Raw genomic sequence first — 12,582 nt, forward strand, 5'->3', positions numbered from 1 at the left:
ATCTCATCTTATATCGACACGGTGAAGACTTCTGGTATCGCTGTTTCATTTATTTTTTTTTACACACACCGTCATCCTGGGGTCTTTCAGGGGATGTATTCGGAAATAATTAATAAGCAGATGGATCTCAGAAGTTCTCCCCTAACACATGTAAGATATTTAATTGTTCAATATGGCGTTATGCATTAGAATATACTGTATATTAGGATAATAACATAATCACATACTCATTTGTAGCAAAATGATACGGTCCATCAGACCTTACCTATAAAATACTATTTGCAGGACGTTAACATGGAACATATTGCTGTGGAATATTAACACAGGACACGTTACCTGTGTGACAACAGTGTAGATGATGGAATCAGAACAGACTGAGCTATCTGTTTGGCCCAGAATGTAGTTTGCTGCCGGTTCCGACATCAACAACACTAACTTGGCGTCTGACAATAAAGAATACCAGATCATGAGAAACACAATAAGATAACAACAAGATAACGTGAATGACCGAAATAGTAGTATCATGCAACGCAGCTCGCCTTAGAGTCGGTTGAAATGAATTTATTTTGAAGCAAGTTACGACTGGTGATTGATATCAGCTTTATGTTTTGATGGGAACAGTCGTTTCACAGAAGTTGCAACACGAAAACTTACTTTCCGCTCAAGGATCTCACCCTTTCCTGCCAACAGTGCTGAAAAACACCAGTTGAACGTCAGACTATCTGCACTGCCTCTTTCTACCAACCTAAAAGAAATAAAGACATTAGCTGAAAAGAGAAAAGACCCGTGTTGAAACATGTGGAATGTGCTAACTACTTATTTTTCGCGTTTTTTAAAAATATATATATTATATATTATATATATATATATAAGACCGTTGGGTGAAAATCACACATCTGGAACCTTGGCCTCGGTGCCATCAGTATTAACATCGATCTGGAATCGTCTTCGTCTGAGCTGAGATTTGTTGCAGTTTTGGGGGGTTTTACGTGGGACGAATGGTTTTGACAAACTTTGCGGAGTTGTGAGGAGCATCAGAGAACATCAGAGAGAGAGAGAGTGAGAGTGAGAGTGAGTGACTGAGAGTGAGAGAGAGAGAGAGAGAGACATTCCTTCTGAATGGCAACACTCTGCTAAAAATGCTTAGATTTACAACCCTAGTCAATCACCCCCCCCCCCCCCCCACACACACACACACACTCCCTTCCTCCCCCCCCCCCCCCCCTTTGCTGTTACAACCAGACACACTTTCCCTTCGTTGTTTGATAGAGACTGACCACTTTGATGAGACATTTCGGCAGTGTAACACTAACGAGCTGTTGCAAAGACGACGAGACTTTAAGGCTGTGCCACTCACTCACTCACTCACTGGATGAGTGGGGAAACGCGGTGGATATTGTAGCTGTCACCCTGTGGCCGCTGCTCACGGTTTGCTGACTGACTCCCCTTTGCCAGTCTTCAGACGTCCTTCCCTCTATTGATTGTGGCAGACAAACCCAGGAGAAAAGACGAATATGATATTCGACAGGTGCTGCTCATTCGTGAATAACCAACTCAGTCAATGATGTATTTGCGCCATTATCCTGTAAGTTAATCGAGTAACAATATCTCTCCAAATATCAGAATCTTATTTGCACGAGTTAGCCACGATGACCTTCGGTTTATACCGCCACACATTTCGCTCAGGCAGAGATACCTTTGGTATTAATGTGTGTGCTTTCCTCCTCTGCTCGGCTTAAGTAGATTAAAATACCATCGTGCTAACGTTTAAGTCAAATTACGCAGAGAAACTACAAGCAAACCATCGACTTTTAAAATCGAACTGGTTGCATTTAACCAGAACGCAGGGAGGAAATAAATCAATTGAAACTCGAATTATCCATTCAAACTTTCTATCCTACTTTTTAATCAAACATCGTTGCGACCGTTAAGGCACAACTGTCTCTCCGGTAGTCCGCAAAGACAAAAAGACCCTTTTCTTTTTTGATTACTGTACTCCAATCGTTGCAAAAAAAAAAATATTTTTGGGGAAGGGAAGAAAACAAGTTTTTTTTAAAAAAACACGATTTCCGAGAGGTCAATGAGTGGTATCATTTTTTTTTGCTTACCGACAGGGACCTCATTTTACAGACAAATTCAACGGTTGGACTATTGTTGCTCATCCCCCCCCCCCCCCCCCCCCCCCCCCGTGCACTATTCCCTGCTGTATGGTCCACCTTTCTCAAAGAGGTCGTTCTATCTAAAAAAAAAAGACATTCAACCAGCCAACAACTATACGATTCTGTTGGCATAAATCGATATCAAAAATGTCCATCAACACGTACCCTTCCGACTCCATTTACGCCGCACCTAACTTGCAAAAGGAAAGATTTGCACAGTGAAAAAATTTCCTGAGGTCCATCTGGATAAGGCGCAGTTTGGAACCCTTAACTGGAAAGGACATTAAAAGTGCTCCCACCGATGAATGATACAGTTGTCTGCAGTTCCCCTCACTTCAAAACCAAATAGCCATCTCGCTGAAGTTTTAGGCTGTTACAGTTAAACTGCACTTTAGAGAACTGACTGAAATTACCCCCAAGAAAAGTATACTAACACGAACCCCAAGCCGAATATAGTGCCTTAAAAATCTGTATGATAAATCTCTTTGGGCGCAAAAGCTGCCATGGTAGACTAAAGATATATATATATATATATATGGCATAATGTATAGAGAGTGTTTCCCCACTCTATGTGACAATGTTGGGTTTAGTATTGTAGCGAAAAGGCTCGAAAATCGGTGATAGATGAATACATGCACCTCATTAAAACATGGAAGCTTCGCGTGATTCGGAAAGCCGATTCGCTCCGTGGGGGCATTCGTAAAGAGGTTCAGCTTCAACTTGTAAAACTTCACAGGTGTATAAGTATTCACCGAGCCTGGACACTGCAGTGCTTTCCAAACCCATCTCTGAACGCGGAGAGAGTGAGGGTGAGATACGCGGTTACAGTGATCATTTTATGATAATAATATAATTTCACACGATCAGGGGGAGGGAGCCCATTCGGCCACTAGTGTTTTGCCCGGTCTTTCTGTAAGTGCTGTCATTTTTGTCCCATGTCCCCCTGCCTCCTCGCCGTGACCTTTTATAATTTTCCTTTTCAAATGTTTGGGGACGCTGCTGCGCGCAATTGGCGTCTGCGTTTCGCCCACAAATACGCAGTCAATTCACTTGACAGTCTATTCTGTGAAGCGCTCTGAGACGTCGAGAAGACGTGATAAGGCGCTACGTCAAATGCCAGGGTTATTATTATTATTATATTTCTCTGATTCCCTTTTAAACAGGTATTATCTATTCTGCTATTAGGGTGTGCAATAGAAAGGGGGGGGGGGGAGAAGAGGAGAGGGGGGGGGGGGAGAGAGCAAGGAGGTTAAACGTGAGAATCGGTGTGTGATGAGAGAAAGAGGACGTGGGAAAAAGGCTCTCTGCAGAATAGTTAGTTGGAGGAGAGGAGAGTGGGAACGTGAGGCAGAGAACAGACTTTGGGTGTTTCTGATACAAAGGGTTAGAATGAGTGTCGGAAAGAAAGGCAGATAGAAAACAAGACAACACAGGGTGGGGGGGAAATGCCAGAGAGCAAAGACAGCTCGAGTAAGCAAATGGAGAGAAGGGCGAAAGAGAGAGAGAAAGAGAGGGTGAGAGAGAGAGAGAGAGAGGGACAGAGGGAGAGAAAATACCAAAGAGAAAGAGCGTGTGAGAGCGAGAATGCAACGAGGCGAAGAGAATAGGGGAGAATGGGAAGTAAACAGAAGTCATCGATAGGACAGTGTTACGAACACATTAACCAGTTAAAAAATTGTAACAGCTGGTCCCTAAAGTCACCGAAAGGAAAGAGTTGTGGCGGCTGAACGTCTGGTGATGATAGAATTACAAGAACACCGGTTTTGCTCCCACATTAATAGTCATTAGAGGCGACATATTTACACAGGGCCAAAAGTTGGTTGGGAGGCCTCTCATTTCGAATGGCTGTTCCACTTTATTAACAATAGTAATAATAACAACAACAATAATACTAATCCTTGCATTTGATAGAGCGCCTTAATACGTCTCCGAGACGTCTCAAAGCGTTGTGCTGGAGTTGCAGTTTGGAGTCGCCTCTCCTGTTTGGTAAATGTGTCAATACATTTCCCCCCCCCCCCCCCAATATATACCTCCACCCCCCCACCACCCTCCCATTTGTAACAGATTTGAAAATGCGTTGTCAAGAATGAAGGGCCTAACACGTTGGGCAACTAATCGCGTTATTATCAATATAACGACCCAAATCGGATCCCTCCCTGTAGGTTATTGAGAGTTCAGTAACCCAGTCCGTTCCTTATTCAAATAGACTTTTTTTCCCCACAATACACACACAACCCTCCCCCCCTCCGCCCCCCCTAACTGTAATACATCGATCCGTGTTCCAGGGATAATACTGTGTAATTCCACTCAGGGTGGAATTAATCAGACGATGCAGGAAAAAAGTATGAGCGAAACTCGAGTTTCGGTTCCCAATATTCTCAGGGACACTGATCGACACAGAATGCTCGAGGACTTGGAGGGTGTAACTCGGAGGGGTGGAAGCGCTCGACTCTGTCGAATGGTCGGGATCATCGATCAGGAGCAGGACATGATCATCTCAACACGTTGAACCACCAGGGGGGAAAAAAGCGTTTACAAAAAAACTGGGGGGGGGGGGGGGTCGCAATTGGTAACCCCAAACGATGCCCTGATTTTTTCTTTTTGGGGGGGTGGTGGTGGGGGGGCACCTTTGGGCTCACATCCTCAGGTGGAATGATAGACCAGGAGGGCAATTAATTCGCAGGTGTTGCCAACGAGAGTGCCAACACTTCACTTCGACTCCTCTAATTCTAGGGATAGCGACCTCTACGGGCGCTCTGAGAGGGGATTCCTCTGGGGGGGGGGTCGGGGTTGGGCAGCTGAGATTTATGGTCACCCGTGGGCATCACCGAACCCAACCAAATGATGATATATTTACTCATGATGAACCGTCCAGTGACGGGGGACTTATTCGACTTGACTCGGGATGGGACAAATCGATGTCGCGCGTGTATGTCAGCGGTCATAGGTAACACGGTCCACTGTCCATCCTCGGGCTCGACTGGTGTACTGCACCGGCTCTTGAGCTTTGGGGACTTTTTCGGCATCAATCTCCATCAGTATGTGTTGCTCAGATAACACTGACCTCGCTGCTGCCTTACAAAGACCTCGTAGTCAAACCGTTCAGCAAAGGGCGCATTGGTTATTGAAACACCACAGGTTAGAATTGTAAAACAAAGCCAAACGAATGTTGCTGCCATATATATATACTATATATATATAATATATACATATATATATGTATCTCCCTCCTGCTAAGGTGATGTCCTGGTCGCAAACATACCACCTTCCGAAAAGAGACTGCAAAAAAAATAAATAAACAGTTCTCTAAATTGCACCGAAGAAGAAAAGCAGAACGAACAGCAGTACGTGTTCAGAAATGCCTTTGTATAAATATTAGACCGTCGTATCGGAGCTGTGTACACGTTCCCTGCTGCAGAGGATGGTTCCCACATTAACACCTTTCCAACAACAACAACAACGACAACGACTTGCACTTATATAGCGATTTGCACTTACATAGCGCCCTTCATTCCGGACGGGAATTTGTACGTGAGGGTCGGGTGTTTGAGTTTGTCGGTGCTCAGAGATTAATGAGTTTTGGCGAGTGCGTTTGATGTGTGTTTGATGTGTGCCTACATGGTTAAATTGTAAGGTTGTGTCGACGTTTCTCTGCGTTGCCCAATGATAATAATAATAATAATACTTGGCATTTGATATAGCGCCTTACCACTTACGTTGAGACGTCTCAAAGCGCTTTGCGGAATATACTGTCAAGTGAATTGACTGCATATTTTGTGGGTGAAACATGTGCAGCATGAGCTCTTCCAATCGGTTGACACAACCCAATCAGTCAGGTTAACTGCGTGGCAAGTTGGCATTTGGTTCGGCTGTGCTCCAAACTGCAGATCGACGTTGTACACAGGAAGGTGGACTGGGAAATCCCAAGTGATCGAAATGGAGCTTCTGCACGAACTTCTGTCCGACACTGGGATCACTTCGGGCGCAAGCAAAGGAGTTAAGTAACTCTGCATCGCCCACAGCCATCGCCAAATCCAAGCAGACGCAGCAAGAGACAAGTTCTCCAAACGTCCTGTTTTATGGAGCACTGCAGCTGAGTTGGTGCGGCTATTAACAAGAAGTGTAACTGTTTGAGGTGACATCTATTCTATTTAAAACAGTTAGTATGCACGTACCTACCTACCTACCTACCTCTCAGTGTCTGTCTGTCTATCTTTCCATCCACCCACCCATCTATATGTGATCATGTTTTCCCATGACTTAAAGTACAAACTCTTATTTGGAATTTGAAGCCAGCACATGCAGGAAAAGTACAATTTAGTAAACGATACGTTTTATATATATATATATATATATATATATATAAATACTTTCCAGACTTCTAGACACACACACGCACGGTTCCTCTCCTAATAAAAGGCACACGTTTTCCAATGCTCAACCCTCCCAGTCTCACCGCAATTGAAACCAAACTTTCTTTTAAAGGTTTGTGCTCTTAAATACCGCTTCACGGCATCGAGCAAAACCCGAACTTATCCCAAGTGACCGCGGATCAGCAGTGCCTTAACACTCGAGTTCTTGTGCAATAAAATAAAAGACTGAAACGCCAGGAAACAAACCCTCGACGATAGTTTATATATATATATATATATATATATAAAAGCGGTTCGTTTTCTGACCATCTTTTATTTTAGTCAGTAATAATAAATATAAACTACTTCCCCTCCAACCTCCCCCCCCAATCCCCCCATCTCAAGTCGTTCTCAACCAGTATTTCACGGATAAAGGACAGTGTTTGATAAAGAACAATTGGTGGATGGAAAGACAGATGCAAACATTGGGAAATCACAGTGCAGGGTCAGGTTCGCAGGGCACTGGATTTATTTAGTTTGTCAAAAATATACCGGGCTCAGGCACGCTATATATACGGTGTCATGTACAAAATAAAGGATGGGAAGAGTGCCCCTGGGAATTTGAGGCCAAAGTATATGCAGGAACAGTGGAGTCTAGCAGTGCGACTATAAATGTTTCTTTTTAAAAAAACAACGTAAAGTGTGGTTATATGTATGTACACAGCACCCGATGGTCGTATGGACGTGTACCCACTCTTCCTCCCGTGTCCCCTACCCTCCCCCCCACCACCACCACCACAAAAAAAAAGTTGTGTTACATCTAAGTCAGTAGAGATAACATTGAGTCAGGGATTTGTAAAAAGTTGGGACAATTGTCGTGCAGGTTGTGAGGTCAGGGCACACCAATGCCATATAATCCACAGTATTAACCTCATACAGTCTTGTGGGCCGTACATAGGCTCCACATGGGGGCTTGTGGGCAAATCTGTCAGAGGACCTTTTAATGTCAGAGTACAGGGTGGAAATTCAAGTCGGCGCTGAATTGGTGTTACAGACAGTAGTGATTGTAGTTACTATCACAGCGAACGTTATTAACATGCGCTAAACGCAAGGATTATTATTATTATTATTATTATTATTAAATCAAGGGGTTATCGTCGAGGAATGATTGCACATGATGCAACATTGCAACGAAGTGTGCTTCCGCGGGCAGAAGAGATGCTCGAGTCTCACACAACATCTCAGACAGACAGAGGCGTTGAGTTCTGCAACACGAACCTGCCCACAGGAGCGCCAAAGGCGAAGCCATCGGGGTCCATAAAACACAAATCATCTTTTCACTCCAAACAAGACATGATAACGCTCGCCCCACGATGCACACAGTCACTACACCTTACGGTGTATCCAGCGAAAAGCGCTTCGAGACGCCCTCCCGGCGGAAGGCGGCTATAGCGAATTGAAGGATTATTATATTATTTTACCTCTATTGCCCTCAATCCCATTCCAGATTATTGCAATTTGTGAAACAAATCCATGGGTGGTGGTGGGGGGGGGGAGGGGGGGGGTCGGTTGGGTGAGGGGGGGTCAATATCCTTAAGAAATCAATTAATTTTCTTGAAACGTGTGGGACGTCGCAAATTGCGAGTTTTCGTAACAGCTTTCGCTGTGATATGCATCGCATTTTTGAACCGCCAGAGTGTCACATTACAGAGGGGAACTATATATATATATATATATATATATATATAAGTCGTTGTTCGGCCTCGATTATGCGCTCTCTGCTGTGAATGGATTAGGGCGCAGGAGGGAGGAAAGACAGACACTACATACACAGACACTGTATTGCTGTACATCCTCCTTCAGTCAGGTTCTCCGACGCACGTTTCCCCTTTAAGTCACTCCGAATCAATCACTGGATTCGAGTCCTGAACGAGAAAGGTTGACCTGAACACATGGGAACATGAGAGGTTCTTGGACTTTGAACAGATTTCTTTGTGTGTGTGTGTGTGTGTGTGTGTGTGTGTGAGAGAGAGAGAGAGGGGGGGAGGGAGGGGGAGAGGTAACTGAATTCTGTTTTGCTTCTCTAATAACCATGCACACACAACAACTCCTGCACTTGACATAAATAGTTTATGTCACCTGTAGCGATTCTCCTCCACTCTTTCCATGGCTGGTAAAGTACTTGGTATCAGCCGCTCGGACAGCACTGGTTAGAAGTTAAGACTGGAGTTGGATGAAGGGCTACGCACTCGGCACAGCACCACCAGACGCCTCAAACTTGTTGACTTTTATTTACGTTTCTCTGCCCGTCTTTTTTTTGTTGTTGTTGCTGTTGTTGTTCATGTGAAGGGGCGCTGGAGGTGACGATTCGATGAAGAAAGAAAGTGGCGGCTGAGGGAATTGGAAAAGGTTTTCTTTCTTTCTCTCTCCCACCCCCCAAGTATCAACAGGTGAGTTGCTAAATATGAGTGCTCAAGTCCCACGTTAAGTGTTTGTAGTCAATACGGATAGGCAGTGAGATAGACAGATAGATAGACTGTCAGATATCCGTATAATAGGTGGAGGGGGGGGTCATTGGTTTCGGAAACGTGATGAGCAAGTCACCGGCTAAGATAAAGGGAAAACAAAATCCTCAAAAGAAAAATCTTTTTTTTTTAAACACTTTGAAATGACCCATTATTATCATCATTATTATTATTAGAAATGAAACCAATCTGTCTTATGTACCCGTTTTAAATGAGATAATACGGGATTTCCAACCTCCCCTCCTGTAGTGTTTAGCAGTGCAGTGCAGCTACACAATGTGCGATTGAATCACATCGGACCGCTTGTTTGCGGTTACTTTGCGGAGCTTTGCAGATTTCTGAGCAGGTAAAACATATTCGTGCACGGCTTTCTGCAGGTTGAAATATATGCTGGTCCGTTATGCAAGGTGCTCTTTCTAGCATCCCCTGTATATTGCCACTGGAACATTTGACCGTCCACAACATTAAAACCCCATTAACTCGACACTGGTCATTACCCTTAAAATATACGTGACATTCAGTATAATCCGAGGGTACGTTGCAATAGTCCTTCGGATATGGTGAAAGGCATTTTTTTGTGAAGAATAACAGGAGGTGGCAGACTGTTAGTCGCCTCGGAATCCACATCATTATTTCTTCACTTACACAGGGCTTCAATTCATTTTTTTTTAAAAATTAAAAAAAAAAGAATAACCCAATTGTACTCGGATGTGGATTTGCGATCACTTCTCACCGAGGGATTTCATTGCACCTGAACCGGTGTGGCTGACAATCATTGAGGAGGATCTGGATTATCTGAGCCCTCGTATATTATCACTCTGCGTTCAAAGGAGCTGCTTTATTATTATTATCATTATTATTATTATTATTCCACTCGCTCAAGACACATTTTTTTGAAAAAAAACCTCCATTGGATAATAGATGGAGAGAAAAAAAGAACTGCTGTTATGATTTTAATTCCATGCTGTCACCCACACTTTTGATTCTTAACTGACATGTGTAACTAAACAATCTCTGTAACCATAACAATAAACTATTATGGCACAGAGCTGCTTATATTCAAATGGTAACAACAGCTGAAAGCTATTCAGGTCTATTCGGTTTCAAAACCTTGCCCCCCCCCCCCCCCCCCTCCACCCCACCCACATACACAACTGAAATGAAACGCTTACAATCCAAGCTGAAATGTCATGGCAAAATTTGCAAGAAACAACCCCCCCCCCAAAAAAAAACAACAACAACACGCTGCGCGGTGGGAGGAAAATGCAATTCTCAGTTACATCTTATTTAATGGCAAAAGTAAGCTATCGGGTATTAACTGTGAAACCATCTCTTATGATTAATGCGACAGGGGGAGGGGTGGGGGGGGGCTGGGGGGGTGAAGGGGGGACATATTAGAATGGTAATAAAAACGCCAGTAGTCTGATTGGGATCTGGAGTTAGATACGTTTACACCGATCCTCTTGTATTCACTCCGAGGAAACTCCAGTTTAAGGTTTCACTCGCTAAAGAGTCCCTACAGGAGCCCAACAACTTGTTTTTGGAGGGGTGGGGTGGGGGGGGGGGGGGGGGGGAAGAAATCTGCCGGTTGAACGGATAAATGAAAGGCATCACATTACTGTAACAAAAAAAAAACCCCACACACATTTCTTCACGAGTAACAACGCCCTGGTGAACGTTAGCAACACGTTTACGCCTCTGCGAGGACAGGCGGGCGAGAGGCAGAAGCTATGAACACGTCAAGTTACCGTCATTAGTTTATTAGAATTAATATTATTATTTAGTGAAGTGGCGTGATAATCCCCCGATGCTAAAACCTTGCGCTTGACTGATTCCCTCATCTGTTGAGTGCAATGTGGGTGATGGAAATCAATGTATCTGCTGCAGGCCAGGCTAATGGATTAGAATTAGTCTATAGTGTAGACTGTTCGATAGGCTGGGGGATGGTGATAGCCGAGATGGGATATAATTGTGTGGCTCCACTTTATCCATAACAGGTTGTCCATAATCCAAATAAAGTAATCATCACCAGCGTGGAAAGTTCCGGCAGCGTTTTTTTTCTCTCTCTCTCTCTCTCTCTCCCCACCTCCCCCCTTGTAACGAGAAGGGTCTCACATGTACAAATTAATGAAGACATTCAGTGAGTGAAACAGGAACTAATTTGGCAAATTGTTCTTTCATCATCTGTCAGAGGCTTGTGGAATAAAACAACACAGAAAGAGACCTTTTATCCTCGCCCGCTCTCCCTCGGGGAACACTATACATTTGTTTCGAATAATTTACTTTAAGATTTCAAAAGGCTAATTGATTTTTAAGTGCTAACGCAGTGGGGGGAGAGGCACAGTGCCATACGCTAACAGGAAGCAATTGCCAATCGAAAGGTTACCTGGATTTGATAGCAATCGAGAGTTTTATTTGGTGGGAATGACGATGGGCATTTGCTTTGGGCAGCTCGAGGGACCGATTATATAGAGGCAGTTAAGTCAACTTTTTATGACTAAAGCAGATTGAAATGTCAAGCCGACTGACCAATGAGCCATGATAGCACCATATGATATTATATTGTGTTGAACTGGATTCAGTGTCTTTATTCCTGTAACTAATTCTTTTTGACACATGCACAACCCGGTGAGATGAAGGTCTGCATTCAACTCTCCTCATCCCCTTCCCCCTAACTCCCCCCCCTCCCATCACCTCACCCCCCCCACCCCCCCCCTCCCCCCACCTTAAAAAAGAAACAGAGCTCAGTTTGGGCTTGGACTCATTCAGAGCCGGATCTTTGTTCAGTTCATTAGAAGTAACGAGTGTGACATAAGGTAAATCTACGGTGAGGCGCCTTTATTTCTGTCTATAGGGCGACCTCATTAAATATCGCTAACAAGGCGTGCAAATCTCCTGATTGGACAGTCTTCCTATAACGTCCAGTCCCTTTGCAGGATGTCCACTTAATGAAGGCTACAATAAAATGACTGACAAGCAACGCCGAGCTCTCCTGCTAATCGAGTCGGACGGTTTTCAGCCTTAACACTCGATACCTGTCGCCCCTGTGTCCCCCCAACGAAAACTTGCCAACAAAACACCTCTCCAAAAAAAAAAATCATGCGATGAATGTGGTGGCGCCCGGTCAGAGACTGTGGGGGCGTTTTTAAAGGGGTTTTCCCATTCGATTTGCTCGAAAGAGCAACTGGAACCGGTTCCTCCACATGGCTCGGTTTTTGTCGGGTTCATTCCCGAAGTGTTGAGAAACTCTGGAGTTTTTTTGATTCACTGACATAAATGGTCAAATATTGCCACATACCCCACCCCACCCCACCCATCCCAACACAGTTGGCTTAAACAAGCTACTCTGCTTGTTTAAGAGGGGGGGGGGGGTAGGGGGGGGGTGGGGGGAAACAAAAAAAAGTTTTGCAAAACATGTTGTCCATCTCTCCCAACCTGTTTGTGCAAGTGCCGTGACTTGAATCGTACTTAACCACGAAGGTGACAAACTTGGAAGAATTTTTAAAAAAAGCCTTTATATATATATATAAAAAAAGGGGACACTGA

The 12,582-nt window shown here is 44.2% G+C and overlaps 1 long non-coding RNA gene across 1 annotated transcript in view; it reads right to left on the reverse strand.

The window, feature by feature from the left end:
* Window positions 1-324: 324 nt before the first annotated feature.
* Window positions 325-12,582, reverse strand: part of LOC121848572 — a 14,297-nt gene continuing 2,039 nt past the window's right edge. Inside the window, exons 2-3 of the long non-coding RNA XR_006084947.1 lie at window positions 655-745; window positions 325-443 (exon numbers count right to left, since the gene is read on the reverse strand). This is a non-coding gene — a long non-coding RNA (uncharacterized LOC121848572). The remainder of the gene's footprint in view (window positions 444-654; window positions 746-12,582) is intronic.

The sequence above is a fragment of the Callorhinchus milii genome, unplaced genomic scaffold (assembly GCF_018977255.1).
Source record: "Callorhinchus milii isolate IMCB2004 unplaced genomic scaffold, IMCB_Cmil_1.0 Scaffold3, whole genome shotgun sequence".
In the NCBI taxonomy this organism is placed as follows: domain Eukaryota; kingdom Metazoa; phylum Chordata; class Chondrichthyes; order Chimaeriformes; family Callorhinchidae; genus Callorhinchus; species Callorhinchus milii.